At 44.5% G+C, this 15,684-nt stretch overlaps 1 long non-coding RNA gene across 1 annotated transcript; it reads right to left on the bottom strand.

Annotated features, from left to right (window-relative positions):
* Nucleotides 1-9,666: 9,666 nt before the first annotated feature.
* On the bottom strand, nt 9,667-15,313 carry LOC106145342 (uncharacterized). The gene is made up of 3 exons (XR_001230187.4): nt 14,860-15,313; nt 14,511-14,639; nt 9,667-11,792 (listed from the first exon to the last, which is right to left on the bottom strand). It is a non-coding gene; the product is annotated as an uncharacterized LOC106145342 (long non-coding RNA).
* Between the last annotated feature and the right edge of the window lie 371 nt (nt 15,314-15,684).

Genomic DNA, 15,684 nt, shown 5'->3' with positions numbered 1-15,684 from the left:
GACTCCTCAGCTTAACCATGTGGGGATGGTTAAGTGTGTTATGGCTTGTTTCAGGAGCTGTACAGGTCCCTGAGAGTGGGACCTGAGGGGTGCAGAGCCTGTAGGCAGCCCTGTTGAGAGGTTCCTGTCCTTGTCTCTAGAAAATGGCAACTTGGCCTGTAAGGGACCTTCCCTGTGGTGAGAAGGAACACGTGGCCCCGAAGCCCACTGTGTTCCACCTGCCTGCTGTGTTCCACCTGTCTTGGGGCGCTCTTGTTCAGATTTCCAGTGCCTCCCCTATTGGTGGATTTTAGCTTCCGGAATCACCTTGGGGTGGTCGGTTTAGGCTTTGTTGTAGTGGGGAGAGGGTGTCCCTTATTCTTTCCCACTTTTATGCCTCATGATCGACTGGGGGCAAGGGAAATTTGCACATGTGAGCACACACATACAATTTCTATTATGTTAACAGGCCTTTCTTGTCCTTAGGTTCATTAGGCCAGAGGGTCAACATTCATTCACCAAATATACTGGACCCAATGCGGAGTGTGCAGGATATTAACCCACAGTCCCATCCTTGAGTGCTTTCCAATCCAGCTGCCAAGCAGCAGGAAACCTGAAAGTCAAGGAAGGGGCTTCCTGAGGCAGAAGAAACTTCATTGGGGCTTGAATGGGTGAGATTTGTTGAGAGAATGCTGGGATTCATGGCGGGGAAGTAGAAGAGGGAAGGGTGTGGCTTTGGGGAGTACTGAGCTGCTGCCCTTCAGCAGTAGTGACATCCACTGGAGAGGTGGAACAGGTCATTAGGTGGAAGGACCCAGAGGGCTGGGAACTGCAGAGTTACTGCCAGGTACTAACAGCCTTCATGTAAATGGGATTTATTGGTTCCTATAACTGCAAAGCTCAGCATAGTTCAGGAGGTTTGGCTGGGTCCAGGGACTCAAGCAATGACAGGAGACATGACTTCTCACATGCTTTTGCTCCATTTTTCTGCTTAAGCCAATTCCCCAAACATGGCCGACAGAGGCCCTGGGCTCACACTGACCTCTTTATTTAAGGTACTGGAATGACTGATCTCTGCCCAACTTTCCCTGATTGAGGACTTGGACTATCATCCTGTGTCCTTGTTGATGGTTGCCTGTGGGATCTTGGATTCAATACCACTGTTTGTGGTTGGGATGTGTGAGCCCAAGGGCCAGGCCTCAAGGAAGCAGAAATCCTGGCTGGCAGGAGCCTTTGAAATGGAGATGACTGCCTGTAAGACCTATCCTTGAATAGAAATGGACCTTAAAGTCAGGCCTACCCCTCTCAGTGGGCAAGCTTGCACCAATCCTGTCTCAGGAACTGTTTCTTTTGCTTCTCTCCTCCCCTAGCCCCTGCTTCCTGCTCTGACTCTCCTGACTTGTTCCCTCTAAGCTCAGTGCTTTGTTGGAGTAGTGCTTGGTATTCCTGAAGACATAACTTGGCACACATCCTGGCTTTTTGGGGTAACCACCCACCTAACACCAGCCCCACTCCGTATCTCCATCCTGAAGTCAACCTGAGGGGATGGGGAGGGAAAAGGCAGGAGTAGACTCCAGGCGGTGGGGTTGGTATCGAGTGCCTCCATTAGGGTACATTTTTGCATTAATTCCTCAGGACTCCTGAAATTTCTGCTGATCTTGGGATGTTGCTGTTTTACTTGGGTTTCTCCAGAGAAACAGAACCAATAAGATGTGAATACATTCAGAAAGAGACTTATTCTAAGAAATGGGCTCACACAATGGTGGAGGTTGACAAGCTCCCAGATCTGCAGGATCAGGAAGTGAGAGGAGCAGGCCCGCAGTGGGACGTTCTAGTCTGATGGCTGGCAGGATTGAGGACTGGAAAAGTTGACCCGGGATGTCATTGGCCTTGTGGCTTCACATACAGCCTGGTCTTGATGACAATGACAGGTGTTCTCATGAACTGTTTTGAGCTGCTATCTGGGAGTGTTGCCAAAAGTCCAATTTTGAGAAAAAGGAAAAAGAAGGTTTATTGCTTTGCTAGCAAAGGAGAAACACAGGGGACTTGTGTCCTTAAGGCTGTGATTCTGCCCATCAGCAGGAAAACGGGGCTTTTAAAGAGGTGACTCAAGGGCTACATTCCACTGTTCTGTGTTGGAGTTTGATTCACTTGTTAATTTGAGAGTCATTTCTGAGATCATCTGGTTCCATTCCCAAAATCTGGATTACTTTGTTCCTGTGACGGATGTGCACTCACGGACAGATAAATCTGCCTAGGATGAGGAAAAAAGGCAATCCTGTTTCCCTTGAGATTAGGAAAGGGGAGAGATTAAGAAGGAACTAGGAGAGAGGAAGACAAAGAACATGTCTATTTTTAAAAATTAAATTATTTATTCCAATTTGTTATACATGATGGCAGAATGCAATTCATTTCATATTATACACACGGAGCACATTTTTTCAAGTCACTGATTGTACACAAAGTATTTTCACACCATTCATGTCTTCAAACATGTACTTAGGGTAATGATGTCTAACTCATTGCACCATCATTCCTACCCGCTTTCCTCTCCTTTCCCTCCCTCCCCTTAGCCCTAAAGTTCCTCCACCCCACATCTCCATTATGGATCAGCATTCTCTTATCAAAGAAAACATTCAGCCTTTGGTTTTTTGGGATTGGCTTGCTTCACTTAGCATTATATTCTCCAACTTTATCCTTTGTCTGCAAATGCCATGATTTTATTCTCTTTTAATGCTGAGTAATGTTCCATTGTATATATATGCCAATGTTTCCCTATCCATTCATCTACTGGAGGGCATCTAGGTTTGTTCTATAATTTAGATATTGTAGATTGTGCTGCTATAAACATTGATGTGGCTGTGTCCCTGTAATATGCTGTTTTTAAGTCCTTTGGGTATAAACCGAGGAGTGGGATAGCTGGGTCAAACGGTGGTTCTGTTCCAGTTTTCCAAGGAATCTACATACTGCTTTCCAGATTGGCTGCACCATTTTGCAGTTCTACTGGCAATGTATGAATGTGCCTTTCCCCCCACATCCTCACCGACATTTATTGTTGTTTGTATTCTTGATAGCTGCCATTCTAACTGGAGTGAGATGAAATCTTAGTTTTGATTTGCATTTCTCTAATTTCTAGAGATGTTGAACATTTTTTTTCATATGTTTGTTGATTGATTGTATATCCTCTTCTGAGAAGTGTCTGTTTAGTTCCTTGGCCCATTTATTGACTGGGTTATTTGTCTTATTGGTGTTAAGGTTTTTGAATGCTTTATATATATATCCCAGAGATTAGTGTTCTATCTGATGTGCTTGTGGTAAAGATTTGCTCCCATTCTGTAGGCTCTCTATTCACCTCACTGAGTGTTTCTTTTGCTGAGAAGAAGCTTTTTAATTTAAATCCATCCCATTTAATGATTCGTGGTTTAATTCTTGCACTATAAGAGTCTTATTAAGAAAGTTGGGGCCTAATCTGACATGATGGAGATTTGGACCTACTTTTTCTTCCATTAGGTGCAAGGTCTTGTTTAATTCCTAGGTCCTTGATCCACAGAAGCATGACCATTTAAAAGTAAGTTGCAGCCAGGCACCATGGCACATGCCTATCATCCCAGCAGCTCAGGAGGCTGAGGCAGGAGGATTGCAAGTTCAAGCCAGCCTCAACAAAAGAAAGGCACTAAGCAACTCAGTGAGACTCTGTCTCTAAATAAAATACAAAATAAAGCTAGGGATGTGATTCAGTGGTTCAGTGCCTGCGTTCAGTCCCTGTACCAAAAAAAAAAAAAAAAAAAAAAAAAAAGTTGCAGTGGCAGATCAGCAAGGGCTGTATCAAAGCATAAAGTGGAACATGATGACCCTGACCCTGCCTGCCATGAGGAAAGAGGTTTCCCAAACTGAGGGGCTTGATGAAGACTGGAAGCGCTTTCCATTCTAAATAACAGATGCCTGGATCTAATGCACACTCTGAAGGAAAGAAAAGCACTTACTGCTGTGCATTGGCTGGTAACTGGAGCCCAGGGATTGCATCAGACTTGGGAGAAAAAAAAAAAAAGTACTTGGGAGAAAGAGATCAGAACACAGACCTGGAAGCTGACAGCCACCGGCTGCTCAGGGCCCTCCAGCTTGTCCTGGGGGATGATCTCTACACATGATGCTGCTAAGACAAGAACAGTTGCTTCTCCTAACTGTCTGCCATGGCCTCAAAGTGGGAACCATGGTCTTTAGTCTGGGATCTGGAACCTGCAGGCTATGAGGAAGGGCCCAGGGCGGGTAGGGCATATGCTGAGGGACATCCAGAGAACAGTGTACAGGGCCGGTTGTGCTGCTGGCTGCTGGAAGTGTGCGGTGGGTCATCTCCCTGGGCAGCGGGCGGAGCTGGAGACCAGCACCTAGGAAGGGTACTCAGTATGCGCTCCAGGCAACACCTAGGAGGGAGGAGAAGAGGAGCTTGGTGTGTGGGGGTCGGATTGCATAGTCAGGACAAAGACCTCAGCTGACTCTGCAGAGTTCTGGAACTGGGAGGGACTTCAGAGTTGTCCTAATACCCCAGGTTCAGCCAGGCATAAGATATGGATACTGTTCCCAGGGAGGGGGGTGCAACCTTGGGCAAGAGTGTGCTCTTCCCTTGGGGGCTACTGAAGAGAGCTGAAAACTGTTGTCTGCAATACTCCCCGCAGCAACACTCCTACCACCCCAGGTTACCCTGACCCACTCCTTTGTGTAAGTTCTGGGAGCATCTTTCTGTCCCTCCCTGTCTCTATCTCTCTGTCTGAGGATTGAATCCAGGGGTGTTTAACCACTGAGTCACATCCCCAGCCCTTTTTTATGTTTTATTAGAATCAGGGTCTTGCTGAGTTGCTTAGGGCCTCACTGAGTTCCTGAGGCTGACTTTGAACTTGCGATCCTCCTGTCTCAGCCTCCTGAGTTGCTGGGATTGCTTGTGTGCACCACCATGTCTGGTCTCTTCTTTTTTTTTAAAGAGAGAGTGAGAGAGGAGAGAGGGAGAGAGAGAGAGAGAGAGAGAGAGAGAGAGAGAGAGAGAGAGAGAGAGAGAGAGAGAGAGAGAGAGAGAGAGAGAGAGAATTTTTAATATTTATTGGTATGTGGTGCCGAGGATTGAACCCTGGCCGCACGCATGCCAGACGAGCGTGCTACCGCCTGAGCCACATTCCCAGCCCCTGGTCTCTTCTTAAGAGATCTGAGAAGTGTTTTCTCATGGTCATTACAGTTCCCAGTGCCTTTCCAATTCCTTGTTCCAGTACCTCATGAAGTATACTTATGGTCCATAAATTTGGAGTTCTCTGAAACACTGTTGTATCTTTCAAATCTGTTTCCTATCTATGCATAAATCACTTTGAGTGCATTCCAAATATTTGCAAAAACAACAACCAAAAACAAAACAAGCAAACAAAGAACCTTGATTGAAATACTAACATGAAGACTATAATCTCAATTTTTCTATGTAAGTGGGGAGGGGAGGAGTTAATGACAGTTAGTCATTATTCCTTATAGCCTGTAGAGGGTTCTACAGTTTCCAGCGAACTGTAACTTACATAATCTCATTTGAGCCTTAAATGACCCACGATCACAGGTACAGCTGGCATCACCATCTGAATTTTACAGATGAGGAAGTAAAGTTTCAAAGAACATATAAATTGCACTCAATTGGAAAAGAAAAATTTAAAATAAATGATGGAAGAAGACCAACCATATAAACATTACCCTTTAACTACCAAAACATAACCCAAAGGTAACTGCATTCCTGGAGAGATCATAGAGATTAATGTCTCCACTACGCAAATAAAATCTGAGAAATGCAGAGCCGATGACTCCTACCGCATTCCCATTCAATTGGCCTGTCTGGATGGTGCTGACCCAAGACGGATCTCACACAATGAAGTGGGTTATCATAAGCTTAATTAAATTGTCACTCTAATTGCAGCAGCTGTTCCAGATGAGGTTTCATTGCCAGAGCAAATCAATGCATTCCCTGGAATGAAGCATATAGGTATTGATCTGATGAGGGCTTTTGTCCTCAATAACTTCTATTAAAGACTATCAAAAGCAATTTGCTGTTTTGAGCTGGCAGAGCGAGCAATACTCATTCACCTATCAACTCCTCAGTTATCTGTCATAATCTAGTCTTCAGAGAACTTGTTCTCTGTGCTCCACACAACGCAGATATATCCACAGCATCTTGCTGATGGTAAGTAATAATTACTCTAGCCACCTTGAGAAAACAAATGTGTTCCAAAGGGTGGGAAAGAGATCACACAAAAATTCAGTTAAGATTTCTAGGGGTCTAATGGTCTGGGGCATGTTGAGCTGTTTTTTCAAGGTGCTGCATCTGGCAGTGCTTAGAAATAGGTACACTATGAAATAGGTAGTGTCCAGGGAGGAGCTCAGGATACAGCTTGGTGGTGGAGCACTTGCCTGGAATGTGAGGCCCCAGGTTCAATTTCCAGCAATACGCACGCACTTCACAATGTCCAGTGTGTTTGGATTTTGGAGGTAATGAACACTCACTAGATTTTTCTCTGTAGAATTCTTCTCTGAAGAAAAGGCTGTCAGTTTTGAGCAGGGCCCAGAACCAAAGAAGGCATTGTCACCGGTTCTGCCTGCTGACCAATCTTCTCTGCCCCTTGGGCCATGAGCCAGTGGAAGTGGTGGTGCTGGAAATATCAGCATAGATATGATGCTGAGGGCATCACTGTGCAGACACTTAGCACTTTGAAGCAGAGTTATGTCACCTGCAGTGAATTCTTTTTTTTTTTAAATAGAGATATTTTAATATTTATTTTTTTAGTTGGTGGACACAACATCTTTGTTGGTATGTGGTGCTGAGGATCAAACCCGGGCTGCCCGCATGCCAGGCGAGTGCGCTACCGCTTGAGCCACATCCCCAGCCCCTGCAGTGAATTCTTATATGTGGCCACTGTAGATCCATTTTGATTATATTGGATTCTCTCATACCAGAAGTAGATATCTGCCTTATGCAACCACCTCCTGATGGGACAGTTGGATGCAACCTGCTCGACTGGTCTGCTGACCTTTACTCTGCATAGACTGTCCAGGTCTGCTGCAGTGACCATGTGTTCGTCACAGTGTGACTCCATGGAATTTGTATCTGCTTGCCCTGAGTCCACCAATTAGAACCACCCTGGCAAAACCACGAACCGTAAGAGAGGCCTGAGGATGCAGGACCTTGGTCTCTTGCTCTGAACTGCCTGGATAAACGGAGATGAACTGGAGAGTGTCCCCTCCCTGCTCGCCCTCTGAAGCATGCTGCTCTCTTGCCCCTGGTTTCCACAGTGACATACTGTTCTGTCATTCCATGTGCCTTGTGTTGCCTCCTCTGTGTCTCACTTGACCAATACACCCAAATCTCTCCTCCCAGTCAGGCCACCCCTAGAGGGTCAATTTTGGTGGAAATAACTGGACACTGGTCACAAGGGCATCTGCCAGCATAAACAAGTTTTCAGTAGGAGAGACACCTGGTCACAGGCCAGACACAGGCATTGAACTGTGTACCAGGATAAAGAAGGATGCTGTGAATGGCATACTGTGTACACCCATGACCAAATCCCTGGAGCTGCCAGGGTGGGCTACAGTGTATAGCCATCCTCCAGAGACATCAGGACCAAGTTAGGAAAAATACAACACTATGCTTTACAGACAGCTCTGCAATTCCCCCCATCCAGCTTATTCCATTCTCGTGCTTTCTATGGTTTGTTACTCTTGCTCAACTGGGGTCCAAAATGCTAAATAGAAAATTCCAGAATGGTTGGTACCATCTGTGATCTCAGGCATCCATGGGGGTCTTGAAACATATGCTTTGAAGGCAAGGGGGAACTGCTGTATTTTAGAGATACAGCTTCTAGAACATTACCGGGCCCTAGCAGAGACTGAACACTTGTTTTAGGGCCACAGATTACTAGCTGCCCAAGACAAACCTAGTATTATTTGATTCATCAAGGTGTAAATCGTGCGGCTGGGGTTGTGGCTCAGCGGTAGAGCACTTGCCTAGCACATGTGGCCCTTGGTTCAATCCTCAGCACGACATAAAAAATAAATAAAATAAGGGTTGTGTTCAACTACAACTAAAAAATAAATATTTTTAATAAAGGTACATATTGTGTGTCTCGAGCAGCACCCCATCATTATATAGAATGGTATAAATGGGACAGCCCACTAGGTCCTTACTCTGAACTGCCTGGCTAAACAGAGATGACCTGGATTTTGGAGGTAACGAACACTCACTGGATTTTTCTGTTTTAATCATGTCTTCAATTTTAATTTAATTTTAATGATAATCATGTCTTTAAATTTTAATCATGTCTTTATTTGCAGAAAACAGAAAGTTCCAAGAGCATTGGCTCCTGCTGCCTCAACAATCTCCTAGGGAGTACCCCATGACCAGCTCATCATCTAAGGAAAAATTCAAGTCAGGTTCCTGCTTACAGATGTTTCAGTGTGTTTTATTGGTATCACCAATGGGAAAGTGGTCCTGAGAGCTGGGTGAGGTGGCACAAACCCGTAATTCCAGCAGCTCAGCATGCTGAGGCAAGAGGATCTCTAGTTCAAACCCAGCCTCAGTGACTCAGCGAGCCCTGAACAATTGTGCTGGACCCTGTCTCAAAATAAAAAAAAAAATAAACAGATGGGGATGTGGCTTAGTGGGAGTGTCCTCTGGGTTCAATCCCTGGTACAAAAAAAAAGAGGTCCTGAGGACAGTGTTCAAAGGAAATCCTCCCTTTTTTTTTTTTTTAAAGAGAGAGGAGAGAGAGAGAATTTTTAATATTTATTTTTTAGTTCTCAGCGGACACAACATCTTTGTTGGTATGTGGTGCTGAGGATCGAACCCGGGCCACACGCATGCCAGGCGAGCGCGCTACCACTTGAGCCACATCCCCAGCCCCGAAATCCTCCCTTCTTGTGGGTTGAACTTTGAACTGTCCATCCGGTTGTTCATTTTGCTGTGGACAAGAGCTGGCCAGAGCTGTAGATCTATACACTAAAGGAGTGTGAGATGGGTACAGTAGCACATGTCTATAATCCCAGTGGCTCAGAAGGCTGAGGCAGGAAAATCACAAGTTCAAAGCCAGCCTCAGCAAAAGCAAGGGGCTAAGAAACTCAGTGAGACCCTGTCTGTAAATAAAATACAAAATAGGTCTGGGATGTGGCTCAGTGATCGAGTGCCCCTCAGTTCAATCCCTGGTACCTCCACCAACACCACTCCCCCAAAAAGAAAGAACAAAACAAAACAGAGAAGAAGCATGACTGGAAATGGGTAAAAGACTGAAAGTTTCCCCTTTAAATATGGGAACACGATAAGGGTGCTTGCTCTCACCACCTCCACCCAACACTGTGTTGGAGTTTTTACTCAGTGCAATAAGGCAAGGAAGAAACAAGCACAGATTGGAAAGAGAAATAAAACTTGTCTTTATTTGCAGAAAACATGATTAAGTAAAAAATTCTTAAAAATCTAGAAAAATAAGCTATTAGAACTAATAAACTAGTTCAGCAAGATTGCAGAATACAAAGTCAATATAAAAACAATTGCATTTATATACTAGAAATGAAGAATTGAAATTTAAAAGTATTTTCAATAGCACTAAAACTTCCTGTTTTCCTAAAAATTTATTTAGGAATAAATTTTTTTTTTATAAATATTTTTCTTTAAGAGAGAGAGAGAGAATTTTAATATTTATTTTTTAGTTTTTTCGGCGGACACAACATCTGAGGATCGAACCTGGGCCGCACGCATGCCAGGCGAGCGCGCTACAGCTTGAGCCACATCCCCAGCCCCCTTAGGAATAAATTTAACAAAACATTTGTATAATCTGTATACCAAAAGCTTAAAAAATTGCTAGGAGAAATTAAATGAGACATAAATAAATAAATAAATGAATGGACATATATAACATATTTGTGGGTTGGGAAGACTCCATGTTAAGATATTAATTCTTCCCAAATTAATCTAAAGATTCAATGCAATCCCAAGTCCGAAGAAAAATTCCATCAAATCTTTTCTTTTTTTTTTTTGTAGAAACTGAAGACAATTTATATAAGAAAGCAGAGTACTGAAAGTAGCCAAAATAATTCTGTAAGATAAGAACTAAAGTTTGGAGGACTGACACTGATTTCTGTACTTACTCTGTAGCTACACTAATCAAGACAGTGTGGTATTAGTGTAACAACCTATGAAACAGAATCCAGAGGCTAGAAATAGGGTCACATACATACGGATAGCTGAGATTCAACAAAGATGCCAAGGCATTTAACAGGGAAAAAATAGTCTTTCAACAAATGGTGCTAGAATAACTTAGTATCTATATGGATGGAGGGGAAGAATCCCAATCTACCTGACACTATACACAAAAATAAACTTCAAATGTACCATTAGGGCTGGGGTTGTGGCTCAGTGGCAGAGTGCTTTCCTAGCACGTGTGAGGCACTGGGTTTGAATCTCAGCACTGCATATAAATAAATAAAATAAAGGTTCATCAAAAGCTAAAAACAAACCAAAAAAAAAAAACCCATTAACATAAGTATAAAAATAAAAACCATAATATCTTTAGAGGAAAACATAGATGACCTTTGTGACATTTGGGTGAGCAAAGATTTCTAAGGACATGAAGAACACAAAGAAGAAAAATCGATATACTGGACTTATCAAAACCAAACACTAACTGAGCACAGAGGCATGTGCCGTAATACCAGCGATTGGAGGCTGAGGCAGGAATGCAAGTCCCAGGCCAGCCTGGGCAACTTCACGGGAGACGCTGTCTCAAAGTTAAAAGAATTTTAAAAGGGCTGGGATGAACCTCAGTGGTATAGCGCCTCTGGATTCAATCCCCAGTACTGCAAATTAGAATAGCTAAATTTAAAAGATTGTCAATACCAAGTACAGGTGTACCTTGGAGATACTGTGTTTTGGTTTCAGATCATCGGAATAAAAGAAATATGGCAACAAAGTGACTCACATGAATTTTTTTTTGTTTTTCAGTGCACAAGAAAGTTAACACTATACAATACATATTTGTACATAACACAACACCAATGAAATACAATAGAGAGTGATACAAGGTATGTATGCACTGGTAAGAATGTGGAATGCCAGAACCTTCTACACTGCCAGTGGGAACACAAACACTTTAACTGCTTTGAAAAACAGCTTAGCAATTTTAGCAGTTTCTTAAAAGGTTCATCAAACACTGTGCAACCTAGCAATTCTTTTTCTTAGTGTTTACCCCAAAGATTTGCATGCCAATATCCAGAGCAGCCCAAAATGGAAACAACCCACACGGCCATCAAATAGATAAACAAATTTTTGTGTATCCATACAATGGAACACTATGCAACAAAAAGAAACAAAGTACTGACACGGAAAAGCCTTATGGGAAAGGACAGAAGCCAGACACAACATAAGAAAATATCTGTCAATTTTTTCATTCATACGAAATTCCAGAAAAGACAAACCTCCAATGATAGAAAGCAGATCAATGTGTGCCAAAGGTCAGGATTGGCTGCAAGGAGCCCAGAGTTTTTCAGAATGATGGTGATGTGATGGAAGTGTTTTATGGCATGACTGTGGTTGCAAACCCAGGACTTGTCCTAGTTTACTGCCCGGAAAAAGGTTCCGTTGTGCAGCACAGGAAGGAGGAATCCAAGTGGAGCCCCACAGACTCCCTGAGTTGAAGACATGGAGTTATAAAGTCAGAGAGGATTGAGAAGCTGCTACCCCTGTGGGTCTGTGGCTTGGCAGTGGCTCTGGGATCCTTGATGGTCATTAGGGTCAAAAACAGGAAGCAGCCCTGGAAGTAGAGCAAAGGAGAGTGAGTGCAAGCTGGAACCTACCAGTTACTTCTGCCCATCACCTCATCTGACTGCAGAGTTTCAGAAAGTAATAGCCCTGCTTCAATTCTACCTTCCAAAATGCCTACAAGTATCTTCTTGTCCAACTCTAACTAGACTTATAATATATGAAAGGGAATTTTGGGTAATACCCAGCTTGACCAAGGTGACAATAATACAATACAACACACACACACACAATTTAAAGACTCTCTCATCACATTATGTATGTGAATGCTACCTCAATAAAAATGAAAAATAATAGATTTGATGATTAACACTCTATTTTTTTTAGTTTAGCTATATAACCAATCATATTAATTGAAAAGAATTATCAGTCCTATCTCATTGCGAAAACTATCCAACAAATTTTATTTATAATTATTTGACATTTCCTGTATGTTTTCTAATGCTGTTTACTAATAATAATGGAACTAAAAACTCAGACCAGAAAAATAACGAACTTAAGAGACACATGATCATAAGAAATTTTTAAAAATTTTAATTTCCATTTTGTTGACAAAGGCATATGACTAATAAAGAATTTATGCTAGGGAACAGGGATTGTGGCTCAGTGGTACAGCATTTGCTTAGCATGTGTGAATAACTGGGTTCAATCTTCAGCACCACAAAATAAATAAAGTTATTTAAAAAAAAAAAAAAAAAAACAACCCAGAACTTATGCTAGGGGATGGGGACCCAGCTCAGTGGCAGTGGTTTAATGTGCTTAGCATGTGCAAAAGCCTTGGGTTCAAGCCCCACTGCTTCTGAAAAAAAAAAAAAAGTACTGGGAGCCAGGCCGGGTGGTGCACCTCTGTAATCCCAGCGACTCGGAAGGCTGAGACAGGAGGATTGCAAGTTAAAAGCCAGCCTCAGCAAGGGAAAGGCCCTAAGCAAACTCAGTGAGACCCTGTCTCTAAATGAAATACAAAATAGGGCTGGGGATGTGGCTCAGTGGTCGAGTACCCCTGAGTTCAATCCCCAGTACCCTCCCCACCCCCAAAAGTACTTGGAATTGAATCACTGAGCTACTTCCCTAGTCCTTTTTATTTTATTTTGAGACACAGGCTCACTAAATTGTGCAGGCTGGCCTTGAGCCTGTGATCCTCCTGCCTCAGGCTCCCGAGTGGCTGGGATTACAGGTATGTGCCACCCTGAGGAATAATAATAATAATAATAATAATAATTATTATTATTATTATTTTGGTACTGAGGATTAAATTCAGGAGCACTCCATCACTGAGCCACATCCCAGCCCTATTTTGTTTAGAGACAGGGTCTCACTGCATTGCTTAGTGCCTCACCATAGCTGGTGCTGGCTTTGAACTCGCCATTCTCCTGTCTCAGCCTCCCAAGCCACTGCTGGGATTACAGGTATGTACTACCAGGCCGGCCTGAGGAATTATTTTGATAAAAACAAACAACACAACAACAAATTTTTTTTTTTCTCTAAAATTAAGGAATCCATCTCCATGACTGTCATGAAGCCCTGGGTGAGTTAGCAGGAATAAGTTTGGAGGTAACTATCCTGGCTCTGGATTTCCTAGTTACAATCACTGTTTTCTCTCTCTCTCTCTCTCTCTTTTAATATTTATTTTTTAGTTTTCGGTGAACACAACATCTTTGTTTGTATGTGGTGCTGAGGATCGAACTCGGGCCTCATGCATGACACACGAGCGCACTACCACTTGAGCCACATCCCCAGTCCTGTTTTCTCTCTTGATCTCAATGGAAAACCCAGGATCATAGAACCTCAACATTCCTGGCCAACACCAAAGCCAACTATGTAGGAGGCTTTTTTAGAGGAGAAGACAACTCTTGTCTTCCCAGAGGATAAATCCTCCACGTTGCTCTATGAGGCAGATAGCAACCCCGAACCATGAATGGGTTGGGGTCTGCGCTGGCCTCAATGGCTTCCTTTCAATTAAAGTAAGTGGACAGCAGTAAAGTTCAACTCCCCCTTCCCCACCCCGGGGTCATCCTACAATCATTGAAAAACACCTGGCTCAATTAAGTGTCAAATATTATTTTGTTACCTACACATTTCTCCTTACCTACTCTGAAAGGGAAATAAATGTCAATACCAATCTCCAAAGTAAGATCAGACAGGCTGGACAGGTCAGGAGAGACCTACATTTTACCTTCTGGCAAGGCAATTTTTTCTCTTTCTTTGGAGAAATGTCTACTTTTGTTAAGACTACCTAAAACTGCATACATTTAGCTACAGTAAAATTCCTAACTGCCTTGGAAGAAGCAGAGCCCCTTTCACACCAAGACAGCCCATTAGACTAACTTTTAGCATTAAGCATCAGTGCTTTTGGGGGTGTGGTGATGGCATTCTACCTCTCAGCATCGCTAACATATTCAATTTTTTTTTTTTTGTTGTCTCATATCCAGTCTTCCAAAAAGACCAAAAGAATTTATTTAACCAAAGTTGCCCAGCACTTCTTCTAGATGATCTAGAATGAACTCTGCTCTTTATAATGTCAAAACCCCCAGGCGGTACTGTTCACCATTTTTAAAAATGTGCTTTAAGAAGCATGCCTTCTACCACCCTGGTGCAGGAATGTGCCTCTCTGTGGGTGACAAGTATCCTCAGTAAGCGTCCTTGCTACCTTTGTTCGGAGAGACTCGGCTTTGGGAAGACATCCTCTGCCTCTCGTTTTTCCTTTACTTACTCATAAGTAAACCATTCTTCACTCTCATCTTTTCTGATTGTGCTCACTGGCTCCTCGATCACCAAGGGGCGAACGGACCCACTGTGTTCGCTTACAATCCTTTTTGTCAGTAAGATCCTTAATTATAAGCTTAAAAGAGAGAGAGAGAGAGAGAGAGAGAGAGAGAGAGAGAGAGAGAGAGAGAGAGAGAGAGAAAATAAGCAATTTAGAGTAAGGGTTTCCTACTAGACATCCAGCTGTTTCGTTTTAATGAAACTGGGACACAGAATAATAATTTAATGCCCCTGGAAGCCATTTAGCCAGGTTGCCCACGGGTGATGCACAGGTTTTAGGAAACGTGGCTGCTTACCCAAGCGTTGTCAGATTGCGATAGGACACTGCCCACGTGGCTCGCTCTGTACTGAGTCCTGCGGTCTCATGCCCACTCAGAACCCCGACCCTCGGGGACCGCCTCCGCGCCGCGAACCTTCAGGAGGGATCCGGGAGAACGAGCGGGGAGGCCGAGGAAGGTTCGGTGGACAGGCGCCGCCAGGCCTGAGCAGGGTCCTCGCCAGGTGCTCCTGGGCCGCCCCTCCCCACGCCCCTCAGCCTGGGACGCTCCCATCCCGGACTCTAGGGAACTGAGCAACGGTTCCTCGCCTCTTCGAGGATCTGCCCACGGAGCAGGACTTCCACAGCCCCTGGCCGCGCCCCACTGCGGGGCGGGGGCGCGGCGGCCAGCAATGGCGGCGACTACGGGGTCCCAGGGTCATTCTCCAAGGCGCCCTTGACTGGTTCACGCCGCGGTGCCACCTACCTTGCTAACAGGCGGCCGCGGCGTGCGGCGCGTAGGGGCGGAGAGAGCGGTGACGGGCATTTGGCGCCGCCAATGAGCGCCAGACCGTCGGGATCGTGGCCAATCAGAGCCCGAGAGGCGGAGGCGCGGGTAGGTTGCGGGCAGGCGGCGCGTGTGGTGGATTCGGAGCTCCCGGGACCTTTCTTCCTGCGGAGCCGGGGTCGCCCGCCTCGCTAGTTCCCGCGTTCCCGGCACCGCGATTCCGCCGCCGGCTGGACACTCGGGGGAGCGAGGGGGCCGAGCCCGCGCGTCTCCTGCAGCGGCGCTCTCCCCCGAGGGGGCTCTTCTCAGCGGCTGCTGCAGAGACATGAGAGGCGGCGCCTGGCCTGGGCCACGAGA

Source organism: Ictidomys tridecemlineatus, chromosome 12, assembly GCF_052094955.1.
Source record: "Ictidomys tridecemlineatus isolate mIctTri1 chromosome 12, mIctTri1.hap1, whole genome shotgun sequence".
Taxonomy (NCBI): domain Eukaryota; kingdom Metazoa; phylum Chordata; class Mammalia; order Rodentia; family Sciuridae; genus Ictidomys; species Ictidomys tridecemlineatus.
This window is presented reverse-complemented; position numbering and strand designations above follow the sequence as displayed.